This window comes from Coregonus lavaretus, assembly GCF_964263955.1.
Source record: "Coregonus lavaretus genome assembly, chromosome: 11".
In the NCBI taxonomy this organism is placed as follows: domain Eukaryota; kingdom Metazoa; phylum Chordata; class Actinopteri; order Salmoniformes; family Salmonidae; genus Coregonus; species Coregonus lavaretus.
The window spans coordinates 1757894-1777414 of record NC_139998.1 but is presented as its reverse complement, the minus strand read 5'-3'; positions in this window follow the sequence as shown (position 1 = coordinate 1777414).

Sequence of the window (19521 nt, the reverse complement as noted above, 5' to 3'; positions counted from 1 at the left end):
ACGTGACAAGTATATTTGAATTTAACCACAATATTTGTTGCATTATTTGTTCTGTCGTTTCTGGAGGATTAAATTGAAATTGCAACCAACTTTATATGGCTTGTTTTAGAAATAGTGATATTTGGGAGATTATTTCCTTTTCAAATAACTGAAAGTGAGTGATTGTAATCTGAATAAAGAGAAAAAGGTCATTATTTAACATTGGGTGAGACAATCTTACTAATTTGCTAGAGAACCAGTTCGGATTTAAGTATAACTTTTGTATGACTGAAGCTTTTAGTGATAGGTCTAATGCTTTAATATTTAATCATTTCTGTCCTCTGAATTCATATTCATTATATAAATAGGCCCGTTTAATTTTGTCTGGCTTGCCGTTCCAAATAAAATGGAATATTTTTTTCTCATATAATTTTTTTAACTGTTCGCTAGGCGTAGGCAAGACCATAAGCAAATAGGTAAACTGGGATAATACTAAAGAGTTCATCAGGGTGAAGTGCGATAATTTATTTCCTTTGGGTTATGTATTCCGAGTATATCCACATCACCATCAGACCATTTTATTGGTAAACTACATGGTAATGTAAAAATTGTATTTATTAGTGATAGAATATGTAATATATGACATTTATCATAATTTGGTTGTAATCCAGAGAGGTTAGAAAATGTATCTAGATCCTCTATGAGGCTGTGGAGGGATTATAGTTGTGGATTTAAAAGAAAACATGAATCATCAGCGTACAATGACACCTTTGTTTGTAAGCCCTTGATTTCTAATCCACTGATATTATTGTTGAATCTGATTTTAATAGCTAACATCTCAATGGCCACAATAAATTTGATATGCCGATAGTGGAAAACCTTGTTGCACTCCTCTTGACAGTTTAAAACTTTCTGAGAAATAGCCATTATTTACTATTTTACACCTAGGGTTACTATACATGATTTTGACCCATTTTATAAGAGATTCTCCAAAATTGAAAGGCTCCAGGCATTTATATATAAACCCCAGTCGTACTTTATCAAATGCCTTTTCGAAGTCTGCTATGAATAGCAGGCCTGGTTTCCCAGATTTTCCATAGTGTTCTATTGTTTCCAATACTTGCCTTATATTATCTCCAATGTATCTTCCATGTAAAAAACCTGTCTGATTAGAATGAATAATATCCGACAATACCTTTTTAATTCTATGCGCTATACATTTTGCTAGAATTTTTGCATCACAACACTGAAGTGTAAGGGGCCTCCAATTTTTTTTATGGACTGGATCTTTATATTTTCCACTTGTATCCTGTTTCAGTAATAATGAGATCTTCTTCTTGAGTGTCTGATAATCTACCATTTACATAGGAGTGGTTAAAACATGCTAATAACGGTCCTCTTAGTATATCAAAAAGGTTTGGTATACCTTGACTGGAATGCCATCCAAACCTGGAGTTTTCCCGGACTTAAAGTCTTTAATTGGATCCAGAAGTTCCTCCTCTGTAATTTCACCTTCACATGAGAATTTTACATTATCAATAGAAAAAAAATAGGGTAAACTTTTAATTATATTTGCTGACACTCTACAGTAAAATTGTGGCACCAGTAGAGTAGCTATCTAGCTATATAAACCATGCCCCTCTGCAAACACACCTTCTCTTGATCTATCAGTTGATGTCAAATTTAATGACTGTTGACAGTATGTGAATGGTCATATGTTATTAATGGCTTTCAGGTAGTACTCTAATAATGCAATATCTTACTAATTTGAAGAAGCAATTGTTTCAATACAAGGTCACATGATGAACAGAGGGATTGAGCCTTGGGACTGATATTAAATTAGAGGCTGCCATCTGGTGTTTGGGTTAAAAATAAGCTTCCTGTGGACCCATAGATAAGCCACCAATGAAAGTGAGTGGTACTCACTGAACTCAGGCTGTAACGGACACAGTGGGACAATTTGGTACAGAGGTACGAATATTGAATAAGATACGTTTTTGATGATTTCCAATTATTATTTCTCAATTCAATAGTTTGAATATACCAGTGATTTGAAGTTAGAAGGTGATGTAATCTAAAACAATCATATGTTTCCATTACGAGGAACACTGTCCAAAATTGAAGTAGATTGTTACAAGGTGAGTAGGACGGAGCCAGGTGCAGGAGGTGTGAATCAAAGTATAGGGTTTATTTGACCAATACAGCAGGCCGCAGCAATGTGTAAACCAAATACAGTGCGACTTAAATGCGTACTGGGAAAACAAAACACACGGGTGAATATCCCGGTGATAAAAGTAACATAATGCTAAACACGAGCAAGCGACACCTTCACATGGAACAATAACACACAAAGACATGGGGGAGCAGAGGGAATAATTATACAGAGACTGATGAGAGGATATGTACCAGGTGTGTGTAATACACAAGACAAAACAAATGGAATGATGAGATGAGGAGCGGAAGTGGCTAGAAGGCCGGTGACGACGAACGCCGAAGCCTGCCTGAACAAGGAGAGGGGGCAGCTTCGGGGGAAGTCGTGACACCCTGACTTTATTTCTTTACTCTTTATAATTTATCAATAGTTCTAATTCTGATTTGGACAGGCGAGAAGGACTGAGACAGAGTGCTGCCCCTGAACCACTGTTCTCGTCGTTGTGGACCGGTTTTCCAAAGCTTGTCTCCTCCTTCCTCTGCCTGGGTCCCGTTAGCCATGCAAACTGCGGAGGCTCTTTTTCCAGAGAACATTGTGTCAGACCATGGTCCTCAGTTCACCTCATGCGTACAGAAAGCGTTCATGGAACGCCTGGTGCTCACGGTCAGTCTCACCTCTTGGTACCGTCCTCAAGCTAATGGGCAGGTGGAGAGGGTCAATCAGGAAATGGGCAGGTTCCTAAGGTGTTACTGTCAGAACTGGCCAGGGAGTGGGCAGGTTTTCTACCTTGGGCTGAGTATGTTCAGAATTCCCTACGCTACTCCTCCACTAACCTCACTCCTTTCCAGTGCATGTTGGGGTATCAGCTTGCCCTGGCACCTTGGCATCCGAGCCAGACGGAGGCCCCTGTGGTGGATGAGTGGTTTCGGCGAGCTGAGGAGATCTGAAACACTGCGCATACTCGTCTCCAGCGGGCCGTGCGTCGGCACAAGGAACAGGCCGACCTCCACCGCAGTGAGGCGCCTGTTTTCTCTCCACCCGGAACCTGCCCCTCCGCTTGCCCTGCCGGAAGCTGAACCTGTGATTTGTGGGGCCGTTTAAAGTCCTGAGGAGGGATAATGAGGTAATGTACCGTTTGCAACTCCCTGTTGATTACCGCATTAACACAACTTTTCATGTGTCTCTCCTCAGGCCAGTGGTGCCTGATCCCCTCGCTGAGGCTGGACCCAGTGAAGCCCTGCCTCCTCCTCTGGACATTGAGGGAGGTCCGGCGTACTCGGTCTGTGAGGTACTGGATTCAAGGCTTTGGACAGGGTGTCTCTAGTACCTCATCGACTGGGAGGGGTACGGCCCAGAGGAGCAGTGCAGGGTTCCTGCGGTGGACATCCTGGACGCTTCGCTGACCAGGGATTTTCATCTTCGGCGCCCTGACCGACCCGCACCGTGTCCCTGTGGTCGTCCCCGAGGCCGGTGTCTTCCCGCTGCTGGTGCAGCCCGTCTGGCTGGTGCAGCCCGGTACTGCTGCTCATTCTGTTAACCAGTTCATGAGGTCTACACCACCGGCTTTCTAGGCGTCACTGACATGGATCATTACCACCAACCCCGGACTGTCTTGTCTCATTATGCACACCTGGTTCCCATTCCCCCTGATTAGTATGTTCCCCATTGTCCTTGTCAATTATTGTCCCATGTCCGTTGATCTCGTAAGTACCATGTATTGTGCTCTTGTTGTTTACGGGGCTCGTCCCGTGTATTGTGTAGAGGTTACACCTCGCTCTTTGTTTGGGTTACATCCCTTTGGTATATATATATACATGTTTGTGTTGGGTGGAGTAAACAAAACCCCTAATACGTATTCCTGCGCCTGTCTTCTAATCATTATACAACGTGACAAAGTGCCTGTTACAAGACATTGTTCCACGGTTCGGTGTACCACAGAGTTTAGATAGCAATAGGGAGACACATTTCAACTTGAAGATAATGAAAGAACTGTGTGACAGCAAGTTAAGAGACATTTGCATGTACCATTTCACCCGGAAAGTTCTGGACTTGTAGAACGCTATAATGGTGTTCTGAAAAATAAACTGGCAAAAATATGTGCTCAAACAGGACTTACCTGGGTGGATGCGCTACCCATAGCCTTGTTTTCAATGCGTTCCACCACAGTCAGGAAAACTGGCCTCAGTCCATGTGAGGTACTGATGGCCTGTCCCATTAGGACCACCGTGTCAACACCAGCTGCAGTCCCAGATCTGCATCTGTTGGATGACACTGTGATGAAGTACTGTATAGCTCTGACTAACTGTATTCGAGCTGTTCACTCACAGGTCTCTGCTGCCCAAACTCCCCCAGCCTGGAGATTGGGTAATGGTCAGGAGTCAATACAGAGGTAAAGAACCTTTGAAACCCAGGTGGAAAGGATCACATCAGATCGCCCTCACCACTCCAACGGCAGTGAAGTGCTTAGGGAAAGAAACCTGGATCCACAACTCTCACTGTAAGCAAGTAGCAGAGCCAGAAGATGTTAGTCCTTTTACTCCTACAACCCAGTATGGGCACTCTGCTTACCCTGGGACTCGCAGCCATTGTGGCTGTGGGCATCCTCTCGGTGGTAGCAGACTTTGAGCAAGAGGCGGGTGTACGTGCCAGTAACCTCTCCCCAACCTCTGCTCCAACGAGGCCCGGCTTCTACAGGGGGAAGGCCAGAAGTAGATGACCCCGCTGACCTGAACCTGGACCCTGGTGACCCCTCGGACCTGAAGAGAAGAAAAAGACATGCACAATACGTTTTTTCCCCCGGGTCAAACACTTTCTTACAATTAACTAGTAATGTCTCTGTACTACAGAGTGTATCGGATTGTTGGGTTTGTGGATTGTTACCAGACAGTGCTGAGCCATTACTAGCTATACTCCTCTGTGCTTATGAAATATTGATGTGGACCAAAGCAGGTAACCTTCAGACAGACAGCTTGATTGGGTGGAGGATAAGGTGTTTTATATGAGAAGATCTGATTTTAATAATCCCACCTTTCTGCCTAAGCAACCCATCACCCTGGCCTACTCTCCTCCTTATTTGTGTTATATAGTAAATGGAACCAGTCTCCAGTTGGGAGAAAGTCAATGTAAGTATAACCATTCTGTCTACAATAACATAACCCTACCCTTACTGTAGAGAAATGGAACATTCCACCCTAACATGTCGTTGGGAATACGTTATAAATGTAAGAATGTCAGTGTGTATGCTAAACCTACTTCCTCAGTAAATGGAACTATGTATGTGTGTGGGGGGAAAGCGTACTATTATCTGCCTACAAATTGGTCAGGATCCTGCTATGCTGCCTATGTTGTTCCTGCTGTGTGTGCCCCCAAATCACCCTCTCTCCCACTTTTATAGGAGGACCACTGTAGCTGGCCCTGCAGAATGTTTTTTTCTCTGCATTAACTCCCAAATATGGCATGATAATTCCATTTGAGAACTAGCCAATGAAGTAGAATGAATGGGTAATGCTACTGCTACTGCTTTGGAAGAATTAACTGCTGAACCTGTGGCTACACGTACCATGGTCTTACAAAAAAGATTGGCTTTGGATATTCTCCTAGCGGATAAGGGAGGGGTTTGTGCAGTGGTGGGGACAGAATGTTGTACTTACATTCTGGATTCCTCCATTGGGGTTGCTGAGTCTGTTGCCACTATCAGACAGGAGGTAGCCTCTGTAAACAAGCAAGATAACGAGTGGGTTTGGGATCTGTTTGCATAGGTGAAAGATACCCTGGGGAACATTGGAACTCTCATGTTGCAAGGTCTCCTAGCCCTGGTTGGACTCCTTGTGCTGTCATTCTGCCTGTTCTCATGCCTGACGACCTTGGTGAGGAGATTGTGTGAAACAGCAGTATCTCCTCCCCACCAGATGGTCATGACCACAGAAGTAAACTTGAATGACCTGACGGATCTCGCCACTGTTTCGCCCTTTATTGGGGATCCAAATTGCCCTATTGGAGATGATAGTGCCTATTGCCATTGAATTGACTCCGATCCCTATGAACCTCCCTTTTTCCCAGATTTTTATTATTAAGTTACCTTTCAGGAGTTCCATTCAAATCACCACTTTCTGTGTAAAATGCCAATGCCAATTTCCCAGAAACCAGGTTTTAAGTTCTTTCTGACAACAGCTTAGATATATAATGTATGGTGATGCGTATGGTTTCCATGGCATCAAAGGGGGTATTGTGGTGGATAATTTGGGGTGAGCTGTTGTAACTTCTCAAGGGATATGTTCTGTTTTGGACTGTGATGTTATGCCACTCATAGACTCCTGGTATGTCTGCACCCTAACACAAGGCCATTGTGTTCCGGAACTGTTGCTTGTATAAAATAACTGTTGTGTAAACAATATGATTGTATTATTACCTCCCACTATATAAGGGACATGTAACCATTTGCTCTTCGAGTTCTTCCCTGTTTAATCAGAGATAGATCTCCCCTGCAGCTGCTTGATAATACAATTAAAATATTATATCATTATATAGTCTCTGCCTTAATCTTTGGATCGAGTTTTCCACAACAAGTTGAAGAGTCTTTATAGATTCAGGTAATGGAGATGGCAGGGAATGATTGACTGGGTTGACATGAGGCTCTTGTCTTGAATTGAGACTATTTGGTATTTGGTATTTTATAAGGATCCCCATTAGCTGTTGCGAAAGCAGCAGCTGCTCTTCCTGGGGTCCACACAAAACATGAAACATGAAATAATACGGAACATTAATAGACAAGAACAGCTCAAGTACAGAACTATATCAATTTTAAAAAGGCACACATATCCTACATATCAATACATACACAAACTATCTAGGTCAAATAGAGGAGAGGCATTGTTCTGTGAGGTGTTGCTTTATCTGCTTTTTGAAACCAGGTTTGCTGTTCATTTGAGCAATATGAGATGGAAGGGAGTTCCTTGCAATAATGGCTCTATATAATACTGTACGCTTTCTTGAATTTGTTCTGGATTTGGGGACTGTGAAAAGACCCCTGGTAGAAAGTCTACTGGGGTAAGTGTGTGTGTGTGTCAGAGCTGTGTGTAACTTGACTATGCAAACAATTTGGAATTTTCAACACATTAATGTTTCTTATGAAGGAAGAAGTGATGCAGTCAGTCTCTCCTCAACTCTTAGCCAAGAGAGACTGGCATGCATAGTATTTATATCAGCCCTCTGATTACAATGAAGAGCAAGATGTGCCGTTCTGTTCTGGGCCAGCTGCAGCATAACTAGGTCTTTCCTTGCAGCACTCAACCACACGACTGGACAATAATCAAGATAAGACAAAACTAGAGCCTGCAGGACTTGCTTTTTGGAGTGTGGTGTCAAAAAAGCAGAGCATCTCTTTATTGGAGTCGTTGCTGTCGGTTTATTTCTGTGAGCAACCATTTTGTAACCATGCTGTCTTGAAGAAATGTTTGCAGTGTGGTCCACTGGAGTACTGGACATCACCGCAGCCCCCGCAAGGCAGGGGGGCCCACGAGCTCTGGGGGCCCATGCGCCTGTCATCGATATCTATTTTTTATTTAGTTAATAAATCATTTTGACAGTAAACCTCCAAAAAGTCAATTAATTTCAATATGTACTAGGAATCTAACTGTTTGTTCCTTGGCCTTCAGGAATGTGACTGAAAAAGTGCCTCAGGCCTTGAAAAATAAAACATTTAACTGATTGAAAGTATAAGAGTATATCGGTGACCAAATGCCGTGATAAAGGCAACGACGGTGCCAGTGCAAAGAGTGGAGCTTACTAATGTGTTCAAAAGTGCATATAAGACTGAGAGCCTAATGCTTCTTAGGTAGTTCTTTATGAGTTTTAGTTTAGAAAACGATCTCTCTACAGAAGCGACAGTTACAGGGATGGTAAAAACAGCTTGAGTGCCATAGCAACATCAGGGAAACACAAAAGGAGTGGTGCTTCCAATACAGCAGTTCTGCAACATCTCTAATTGAGCCTCTCATTCTCCTTAACAGGTCGTCTGGATACTGGAGAGCCAATCAATTGGCAGATGCAAACTTATTATCATCTTTAGCAGACAACAGTTCTCGAGGGCTTGAACAATAAAAGCAGTTTGCTTTTTCGTTCATAGTTGTGTGGTTGCAATATCAACAATCCCTTATCTCTGGTATATCTTGGCATCCATCATTCAAGACTAAGTTTAAATTGTGTGCAGCATAATGGACATATAATGCACAATGTCACAGGAAAGATTGTCTGGGTTGGCAATATTGCAGCCCATTTGAATATTGCAGCCCATTTGTGTAGGCTATTAGCCAGACAAAACCCGTGAGTAGTGGCTGAATGTATCCTCAAGCCGGGGGGTTCCAAAGAAACTGCGTTAAGCAGTGGTGTGATCAAATATTCTGGATGGTACAGTATGTGTTGAGGTTGACCATCAGTGAGTTTATTCATGTGTGACAATATTGAAGATGTTCATTATGTAAAGCCAAATAATGTCATTTTGTTATCAGTTGGTTTGTTTGGAGTGGCTTTGCAGGTTTGAGGTCCAGGCAGTTTAATAGGCGGAAATAAAAGAAACGTAGCTACTGCATATCAGTCAGCCTACTAGTTTATCTATGGTCCTAGAGAGAAAATAATGTGACAGTCTTTATGTAAAGTAATTTGTATATCTAAAATATATATTGTTTATGCAAATGCAGTGGTTAACTGTTCTTTCTTTTCTACCATCAGAAGTACAGTATTGCTTGTCACTGTTTTAGGTCATCTTGAAAGCACTGTTGTATTTTAGAAAGCTACATAGTGAAAGTAACCGATTGAATAAGTCATTTTGGTGTACTGTTGTTAATGTGTGTTATTTATCTGTGTCAAACAAGCAAACCCAATCATCTAAGCTTTAATCAACTTTGCCTTGTTCTTTATATCTGCCTCTGTACTGTTTCCCTTTAATGAGCCTAGACCTTGTGTCTAACGTTTAGATATTACAATGGTAATAAAAAAAGAAAATGTTTGCTAAGGTGTTGTCTGGTCCGTTGCATTAATAATAATATGCCATTTTGCAGACGCTTTTATCCAAAGCGACTTACAGTCATGTGCAAATACATTTTGACGTATGGGTGGTCCCGGGGATCAAACCCACTACCCTGGCGTTACAAGCGCCGTGCTCTACCAATTGAGCTACAGAGGACCACATTGCTCAGAACTGCGCCTGTCACGTCTGTCTTATGTTCTGGTTGTGGTGTTCCCCTCATTAAACACTAACTGGTGTAGTCTGGTAGTAGTGCCATTTTAGCTCTAGTTGGCAGGTGTTACTACAATATACTACAGTCATTTTCGCAAAAACACTACAGTGAATGCTATAGTATACTACAGTAATGTCTGCAAAAACACTACAGTGAATACAATAGTACAGGGATCATCAACTAGATTCAGCCGTGGGCCTATTTTTTCTTGAGCGGATGTCAGAGGGCCGGAACATAATTGCAAATAATTTGTAGAACATAAATTGACTGCAAGATGCCCAAACAGATATAATATTTGACTAAAACACAATAATTTCAAACCTTGCTTACATTTGTATACGATCACATATCTCTCTCTTTTATGCGTGGGAATACTATGGAACATATTTCCAAAATGAAAATAACTTGGAGCTGATTTGCTGGTATTTTTACAGTATTTTATTTTCAACATAAAAACATTATTTTTTGATCAGAAAACTTGGGCGGGCCAAATAAAATCACCCGCAGGCCATATTCATCCCGAGGGACGCCAGTTGGGGAACCCTGCTATCGTATACTACAGTCATGCCCGCAAAAACACTACAGTAAATACTACAGTATACTACAGTCATGTCCGCAAAAACACTTCAGTAAATACTACAGTAAAGTCAGCAAAAATACTACAGTAAATACTATAGTATATTACAGTCATGTCCACAAATAATATTACAGGGAATGCTATAGTATATAGTGTCACGGTTTTTATTCCATAGGCTGGGATCCACACTATGCAGCTGTTGCACTGGATGTCCACTGGGGCGTATTCATTACGCCAATTCTGTTGCAAAACGTTTCTTAAACTGAAAAAAATGAAACGGGGTGGGACCTACCTGAATTTGTCCAATAGAAACTCTTGTTTTGCTCTGTTTGCTTACGTTTAGTTAAATGGTAAATGGTTTTCGTAATGAATACACCACTGGTCACAAAAACAATGATTGATAGGCAGCTTAAACTTCTTCAATTCAACCATTATTGGGTTAAAATACACACACAGGCCTACATTTGTGAACAGCCATCCGTAAGGCACAAATAGCTAAATGAGGGAGCAGCAATGTGATTCACATAATGCTCTATGTAGCCTAGATATCAATAATAAGTGATAGGCTATCTGTTTCACCCAAAGGCTACACCACTGCTGTCGTCCTTACCTCCAAGCATTTATTCAGGTTGGAAAATCTTTGGATGCCGACAGCAGTCGCACCATTGGAAGACTGCTTGGACTGTAGCATATACAAAAGCCTATTCCTGCTCTTTTCCCGCGATCCTTCAAACGCATTTGGTGTGTCATCATGGTCTCTGACTTGTGGTCAGACTCGCTCAGGCTGAACAAACTTAAACTTGCGCCTTTTATCAATGCTGATTTGAATGTCATTGAGAAAACAAAGTGTCAAATAATATTTCGCAAACATCCTTTCTGAATTTTAAAGTAATCCTAGAAGTAATCATATAGTTTTTCAAAGTATCTGTAATTGGATTACAATATTATTGCTGGTAACGGATTACAGTTACAGTTTTTTCGTAATCCGTTACTCCCCAACCCTGACTACAGTCATGTCTGCAAAAACACTACAGTAAATACTACAGTATGCTACAGTCATATCCGCAAAACGCTACAGTGAATACTGTAGTATATTACGGTCATGTCCGCAAAAACACTACAGTGAATATTATACTATACTACAGTCATGTCCACAAAAAACACTACAGTGAATACCATAGTATACTACAGTCATATCTGCAAAACACTAAAGTGGATACTATAGTAAAGTCAGAAAAAACACTACAGTGAATACTATAGTATATAAATACAGTAATACTACAGTATGTAGACCATAGTGTTTTTTCTTGTGGGTATATTGTATTGACCTATGGAAATATAATTTAGGCAAAACTAGATGTTAGGGGCACTTATTGGGTACTTATATATTTCTAGGTAAACATACTTGTACAGTATATGATTCCAAATACAATTTGTCAGCTAGTTTTGCACTCTTGACCGAGGCTGTTGGGGTTTAGAGCAGTGTCTTCTGTCTCAATGTAGAGCGTTGTGGGTAATTAGGTCACTAGAAAGTCCATGTTTTACTTTTAACTTGACCTAAAAAGACAGTTGAAAATGTGACAGACAGCTAGTTTTTTGAGATGAAAGCCTTTACTTTCCTATCATTTGCATCAGATCATGATAATGATTTGATTTGATTTGATTTGTTCTTGACATTTCATAATCTCTGTATCCTTAATTCCTCCGTTTTCCCCTCATAACCAAAAACAGAAAGAGAAAAGCATATCTCTTTGCCTTTTCTCAACGATCAATGACTTAGCCACTGGACACGACTTCTAACAATCCTTTAAATTTCATTAAATCCATCAATAATTCATGCATACTTTAACATTTAAAAGCGTTTTAACATTTGTTTTTACTTCTAGACAGCGTCATGCATTATGCAAAATCATCTTATAACGAACAATTGATTGATGTATTGGAACTCTTCAAAGAATTGAAGTCGATCACATCTCATTTACAATCATCCCGTAATCAAGTTTAGCTGAGCTCATGTGGTCCTCTGTAGCTCAATTGGTAGAGAATGGCGCTTGTAACGCCTGGGACCACCCATATGTAAAAATGTATGCACACGTGACTGTATGTCGCTTTGGATAAAAGCGTCTGCTAAATGGCATATTATTATTATTATTATTATTATGTTCACAAAGCATCTCAGAGTAGGAGTGCTGATCTAGGATCAAATCCTCCCACTTATTCATGATGATGTAATGTCTTCACATGAATGTAAAATTAAATTAAAGAAAATGAAAGGTTATGCATGTATTCCCAGGTAAAAAATGTTTTATGTGTACATGCCAAGATTAATATGCCACCGGGTTGAAATTCTGTTGATTGGACAAAATGATACCTGTCACTTTAAGTAGGGGGTCACACGAGCAGGAAGGAGAGAGCAAAATGGCCATGGTGTGAGAAAGGATTTGACTAGATCAGAATTGACTTTTTGTAGCAGGTTAGGAGAATTTACGCAGCACGTTAGGAGAATTGCTGTAGCAGGTTAGGAGAATTAGGTTGAGGTTAGGAAAAGGGTTAGGGTTAGCTAAAATGCTAAAATTCTCCTCAACATGCAACTTATTTACATAAGCTGTATCCCATATAGTATGGTTGGACTTTTGTAGCAGGTTAGGAGAACTTATGCGGCAAGTTAGGATAATTGCTGTAGCAGGTTAGGAGAATTAGGTTGAGGTTAGGAAAAGGGTTAGGGTTAGCTAAAATGCAAAAATTCTCCTCAACATGCAACTTATTTACATAAGCTGTATCCCATATAGTATAGTTGGACTGACGTGCTGTCGGAATTATCGTAAATACGAGTTTGCAACTTGGAAGTTTCACTTGAACGACACCCAACTTGTAATTACAAGTGGGAAAGTGGGATAAATGTTTGATACCCGAGTTTCCGAGTTGTGATGTTTAATCACTGACCTTTCACCTTTTCAACCAAAAGATGAGAAGAAATCTGTTTTTGACAATTACAAACTTATCAATGTTGCAAATGTAGCTAACTTCACCAGTAAGCTAGATAACGTTTTTATTAGAAAAGTTAGCTATCTTATCTAGCTAGTTAACATATTATTGGTTGAAGAATTGTTCAAACTTCAAAAGCACTTGGACAAAATCAAGTCAGACATCCAACTTTCTTATTGGGAAGTTTCCCACTTCCAACCAGCATGTGAATACAGGCCATGTAGTTTTACTATTCATGACCCCTTCTCACACAACACTCCATTCCAACACTACGTGAATAACACAAATGGCCAAAACTGCATGTCCTCAAATAGCTGAGAGGATGTTTACAATGGAAGTAAAATGCCATTGAAATGGATATGAAAGCTTTAAGGAAGAAGTCGTGACCTGAAAGAAAATTGAAGTGTGTTTAGTGAGGCTAGGCATGGAATGTATTGTTTTTCTGCTCTAGGATTGAGGCACTCAGAAGCATAAACCCTTGCGGGCCACAACATAATTAGATTTTTATAAGTACATCGGTCAATAATTGTTGTTGATAGGTCAGAAACTTTACACACCTGATTCTGCAGATTTGCATTTGTGGAAGTAAAGCAATCAATTAATTTTGTTGATACACCCTTAGAAAAAAAGGTGCTCAGTATAACTATATAGCATTCTTTGGTTTGTCCCCATAGGGAAACCATTTTTGGTGATATGTAGAACCCTTTGCAGAGGGTTTTACTTAGAACCCTCTATAAAGGGTTCTTCTTAGAACCCTCTGTAAATGGTTCTACTTAGTAACCTCTATGAAGGGTTCTTCCTAGAATCCTCTATAAATGGTTCTACAATATATCATCTAAAGGTTCCTCCTAGAACCCTCTATGAAGGGGTTTTACCAAGAACCCTTTAATATTGTGTTATCTTTCAAATTAAACTCTTTATTACAATACATTACCATAAGGCCTTTCTTTGAGGGCCCAGTTATACCTTAATACAATGCTCTGAAACTCCTGGTTTACAGGCCAAATCAGGCCGGCTAGTCACATTATGCTGGCTTGCAAAGTGATGTGCAACCTGCATTCAGAATGACTGCCAGGGTAGGGAAGATTAACTGATGAGACTACCAAAATCATCTAAACTGGGACAACTATCTCAGTTATGGGTACCAAAAATCTAATTACTACAGATGGATTAATAAAGAAAAATGTATGTTATTTATCTTTGTGTAGTATAAGAAACACAAGCATTTCGCTACACCTGCAATAACATATGCTAAACACGTCTATGTGACCAAAAACATTTGATTTGATTTGATTAATCAACCAATCAATGTACACGCTAAAACACAGATATTAAAATCAACCTGCAATAGAGCATGCTGGGAAATATGATAATGGCGGGTGTGATTTTGAGTGTTTTACTCTACACAGAGTAAAAATGACAGTCACACTAAACTCTGGTTAGTAACACTACACTTGGGTTATTTTGCCCCAACAAGTGTTAAATTAGTTCCTGAATCAACACTAGAAATTGTACACTGAAAAATCAACACTAGGTAACACTGGCCAATTTGCTGTGTACTATACAATATACTGCTGGTTCATTCAGAATCACTTCTATTCTCCAACTCTCTGCTCAATAAAATCATAGAAAAAATATTCATTCAAAAGTCAGAACTCATGGTGAAGATATTACATTTACATTTTAGTCATTTGGCAGACACTCTTATCCAGAGCGACTTACAGTTAGTATTAGATTATTATTATATATATATATATTTTTTTCATACTGGCCCCCTGTGGGAATCGAACCCACAACCCTGGCGATGCAAACGCCATGCTCTACATCCCTGCCAGCCATTCCCTCCCCTACCCTGGACAACGCTGGGCCAATTGTGCGCCGCCCCATGGGTCTCCTGGTCGCAGCCGGCTACGACAGAGCCTGTACTGTATATGTAAAATGATTAAGGGACTGCCAGATACATGCACAAATATTCTCATATACTGTAGGTACATTTTTAAACATTATTTTTAAACTTGTCAGAATACTCAAACTCCTGATGTTAAAGTTTAAACACTGAGGTAAATACGCATGCCCAGGCACTATTGAAAATACATTTTAAAAAAGTACAGCTTATTATTATTCTATGTAGAACCCTTCTTGCCTTCCAAAGAATTTCAATTTCTTCAAAAAAGGGTTCTTAGGATGAAAACGGTTCTTGGTAGAACCCTATCCCTCCTCAAAGAACCCTTTTGGAACCTTTTTTTTCTAAGAGTGTAGGTTAGAAAGTGTACACACCTGACTTAAACAAGCAGTGCTGCTGGCCTTGAGTATGTTTGAGTATTCGAGCAAGACACACAAGATTACAGGTTTTCGACTGGGGACTTACCAAAGGAGAACAACCGTGAGGAGAATTTAAATCGTCAGATCCATCTACCAAGTCCTTAAATCCATATACCAATGAGGTGTATTGGTCCATGCGGTTTCCACAGCTGCATATTTTCATATGCTGTTTTCTCATCCAACTATATAATTGATGAGTTTATTTATAAAAAGCTATATCCACCAATTTTTCACATTTGTATTTTTAATCAGAAATGATTACTTATGGGTATCTTCATCTGTGTGTAAAATATTACTGTTCTCAGACATTTAAATAATAGATTGTAGATGTGTATAAAATGTTTATTGTTTTTTGTGCAAAATGCTGATTGTACAAAACATAACTTCTTTAAAAAATAAAAGCTAATTTACCAACATTTCTGAAAATTGATATATAGCGTTTTGGAAACAAATATTTCAGTTGGACTAATAATATAATATATGCCATTTAGTAGACCATTTAATCCAAAGCAATTTACAGTCATGCGTAAATACATTTTACGTGTGGGTGGCCCCAGCGAGAATTTAAACCACGATTCTTAGCGTTGCAAGTTCCATGCTCTACCGACTGAGCCGCACAGGAATAGACATAGGAACCTCCCATTATGAATAAATAATAATAATATGCCATTTAGCAGACACTTTTATCCAAAGCGACTTACAGTCGTGCGTGGATACATTTTTGTGTATGGGTGGTCCCGGGGATCGAACCCACTACCTTGGCGTTACAAGCGCCATGCTCTACCAGCTGAGCTACAGAGGACCACATCAATGTCAGTTTCTATTCACCTCGTCTTATTATAAACGTGACAATAGCCTATATTAGGTTTTGAGCCACCAATGCATGTTAAAGTGAGATTTTCCCCTCGTAATTTCTCCAGCAATACTCCATATTACAGAAATGAAATTTGGCATAATGGTTGAGAACTCAATTCCCTAAATGGTCAGCAGATGGCGCCGCGATCCGCTCGCTACTGTTCAGCTGGAAGCACGTATAGAATGTATCATTCTCCCGTAGGGATTCTTTAAGAAGACATTTAAGAAAATCCACTAAATTGTCAACAGTGACACTCAAATGACAGAGAAAGATTAAATATCAGAAGTGCCTTCTGTTTTGAATATCTGAGAAAGGTGTTAAAAAACATAATTTCTCTGCTATCTTTTACAGCAAAGAATGAAGGTAAGCTAAGGTAAGCTAACAAAATTAACTAATATTAACTTTTTGTTGAAGGAGAAACAGAAAACGATCGACAGAATTAAGATTACAGATTATACAGTCTAATTCAAAATGAGAAATGCAGCATACCCTCATTGGAAATGTTCTACAGTGCCTTCGGAAAGTATTTAGACCCCTTGACTTTTTACACATTTTGTTACGTTAGAGCCTTATTCTAAAATTGATTAAATCAATACAAATATTCAGCTATCTACACACAATACCCCATAATGACAAACTGAAAAATGTCTTATTTACATAAGTATTCAGACCCTTTGCTATGAGAATCGAAATTGACCTCAGGTGCATCCTGTTTCCATTGATCATCCTTGAGATGTTTCTACAACTTGATTGGAGTCCACCTATGGTGAAGTCAATTGATTGGACATGATTTGGAAAGGCACACGCCTGTCTACATAAGGTCCAAAAAATGCTTAAATGGAAGAAGTTTCGAACCACCAAGACTCTTCCTAGAGCTGGCCACCTGGCCAAACTGAGCAATCGGGGCAGGATGGCCTTCGTCAGGGAGGTGACCAAGAACCGATGGTCACTCTGACAGAGCTCTAGAGTTCCTCTGTGGAGATGGGAGAACCTTCCAGAAGGACAAACATCTCTGCAGCACTCCACCAATCAGGCCTTTATGGCAGAATGTTAAGACGGAAGCCACTCCTCAGTAATAGGCACATGACAGCCCACTTGGAGTTTGCCAAAAGGCACCTAAAGACTCTCAGACCATGAGAAAAAAGATTCTCTGGTCTGATGAAACCAACTCTTTGGCCTGAATGCCAAGCGCCACTTCTGGAGGAAACCTGGCACCATGCCTACGGTGAAGCATGGTGGTGGCAGCATCATGCTGTTGGGATGTTTTTCAGTGGCAGGGACTGGGAGACTAGTCAGGATCGAGGCAAAGATGAACGGAGCAAAGTACAGAGAGATCCTTGATGAAAACCTGCTACAGAGCGCTCAGTACCTCAGACTGTGATGAAGGATCACCTTCCAACAGGACAACAACCCTAAGCACACAGGCAAGACAACACAGGAGTGGCTTCGGGACAAGTCTCTGAATGTCCTTGAGTGGCCCAGCCAGAGCCCGGACTTGAACCCAATCGAACATCTCTGGAGAGACCTGGAAATAGCTGTGCAGCAACGCTCCCCATCCAACCTGACAGAGCTTGAGAGGATCTGCAGAGAGGAATAGGAGAACCTCCCCAAATACAGGTGTGCCAAGCTTGTAGCGTCATACCAAAGAAGACTCGAGGCTGTAATCGCTGCCAAAGGCACTTCACCAAAGTACTCAGTAAAAAATTGTCATTATGGGGAATTGTGTGTAGATTGATGAGAAAAATAAAAACTATTGAATCAATTTTACAATATGGCTGTAACCTAGCAAAATGTGGAATAAGTTGAGGGGTCTGAATACTTTCCGAATGCACTGTATGTATATATTTCTGCTTTGTTGTTGTCATTCCACAAGGGACGTGTTTTCTCCAGTCAATAACCGGTGCATGTTTATCCTGTGTTCCCATTTAATTAGCTAGTAAATAAATAATTAAACCAATTTGTGTAGTACTGAATCATAAGGAAGACTCGTTTTTTTGCAGATGCAAGGATGTTATGACTGTTCAGAATGATGATATGATACAAGGTTATTATTAATAAGTTGACTGTTTATAAATGTGATAGGTAAAGACCTTTTTAGTGTTTCATTCTGGAGATGGTAACTCTTTGAAGAACCGCTCTCGTGGTGCCCCAGATCCTAATGAGTTGATTGTTACATGATCAATTTAATCGGGTAACAATTAAACATAGTTCGTTAATTAGAGATAACAGTCTTCAGATTAATGTTAAAGTCACATCACAACAAGGCCTAGACTATATTAAAATAAGTAAAAAAGCAATGAGTCTGATGCAACAGATCAAAATGTTTTAGCTTAAAATGTTGATAAACTATTATTTCTTCACATTATAAGCTTGTAAATAGCGGGAAAACACCATCGTCAAAAGCGTACCGCACATGCGAGCAGATTCATGTGACAGATAAATATCTGTTAGAAATTTAGAAGGGAGATCTAGTATGAAACAACTAGCATGGGTTGCTAATATGACTAGAACTGTGCCTTTGGCTACTGGACAATGAAAGACAGTTCATATAAAATAATTGCCTCCATGGATATGGTCTGATTTTGGCTAGGCTACATTGAAGCAAGGTAAGACATGCCTCATAATGTAGTACAACTTTCAGGTTTCAAACAATTATTATATGTTTTCAAAATGCATACTGCCTCTAGCTCATTGCAAAGTGGTGTGTGACACACTGATGAAGCCTCCCTACCATGGCCTATGCATTTTCTGTAGCAGCACTTTCCTGCTGTCTGACAGATTTTCCCGCTCAAAGGCTTTGTATCTGTATGCTGTACACGTGTGATAAATAAGGTCTACATAATGAATATACTGCGCACACGTGGCAATTTAATTCCATTAAATTATGCAAATTAACCTATAGACCAATAAGCATGACCAGTCAAATGTATTTACATCAACTGGTATTTCCATCAATGGATAGGATGAAAAGCATGTCACGACTACTGCCGAAGTTGGTGCCTCTCCTTGTTCGGGTGGCGTTCGGCGGTCGTCGTCACCGGCTTTCTAGCTGCCACCGATCTACGTTTCTTTTTCCATTTGTTTTGTCTTAATTGTACACACCTGGTTCCCATTACATTATATTATTTCCCTATTTAACCCTCTGGTTCCCACATTAGTATTTTTTAAATTAATATAATATTTTGTCAGTCGTCTTCCTCAAATGAAGAGGATGATGACACAATCTTTGCGAGTGTGAGGGTATCTGATTTAATTGGTCCTCTACTTGTGGCTCAGACACTTAATTCAGGATATATGGAGTTAGCCTGCCCTGGAGCAGGTTAGTACTGAAGAATTCATTGCCATAGAAATTTACCTGGCTAAAAGGTGAGCCACTTTCATGTTACTGGTTATCCCGAATTGAACTCAGAATTGA